Consider the following 940-nt stretch of genomic DNA (forward strand, 5'->3'; position numbering starts at 1 on the left):
TGTAATCCACCACATAAATAAGAACAAGGAAAAGAAACTCATGATCATATTGATTGATGCAGAAAAGGCATTTGACAAAATCCAACATCCATTCCTGATAAAAACCCTCGACAAAGTAGGAATTGAAGGGAAACTCCTCAACATAATAAAGAGCATAAATACAAAACCAACAGCCACCAATCTCAATGGAGAGAAACTGAAAAACTTCCCTCTGCAAACAGGAACCAGACAAGGATGCCCTTTATCAGCACTCCTATTCAATATTGTGCTGGAAGTCTTAGCAAGATACGGAAATTAAAGGCAGCCAAATCGACAAAGATGAAGTAAAATTCTATTTGCAGATGACATGATCCTATACACAGAAAACCCCAAAGATTCGGCAAAAAAAACCAACCTACCAGAACTCAATGGAAGATTCTGCTAAGTGGCAAGTACAATAGCAACATACAAAAACCAGTTGGATTCCTCTATACTAATAATGACAGCACTGAAAAGTAAATTAGCAAAGCAATACCTTTTACAATAGCTCCCCAGAGGATGAAATGTTTAGGAATAAATCTAACCAGTGAAGGAAAGAATCTATACAAAGAATACTACAAAACATTACTACAAGAAACCAGAAGACTTACAAAAATGGAAGAATATACTATGCTATATACCAATGTTAAGGAAGACTTAACATTGAGAAATTGTTAATACTACCCAAAGCAAACTACACATATAATGCAATCCCAATCCAGATTCCAATGACTTTCTTCAAAGAGACAGAAAAATTATTATAAAATATGGAAAAGAAAGAGACCCAGGATAAGCAAAGCACTGCTTAAGAAGAGGAACAAAGTTGGAGGCCTCTCACTCCCTGCTTTCTAAATTTACAACAATGACAACATGGCTGTTGTCATTGTTGTTAGGTGCCATCGAGTTGGTACCGACTTACAGC

Source organism: Chrysochloris asiatica, unplaced genomic scaffold (assembly GCF_000296735.1).
Source record: "Chrysochloris asiatica unplaced genomic scaffold, ChrAsi1.0 scaffold00250, whole genome shotgun sequence".
Classification (NCBI taxonomy): Eukaryota; Metazoa; Chordata; class Mammalia; order Afrosoricida; family Chrysochloridae; genus Chrysochloris; species Chrysochloris asiatica.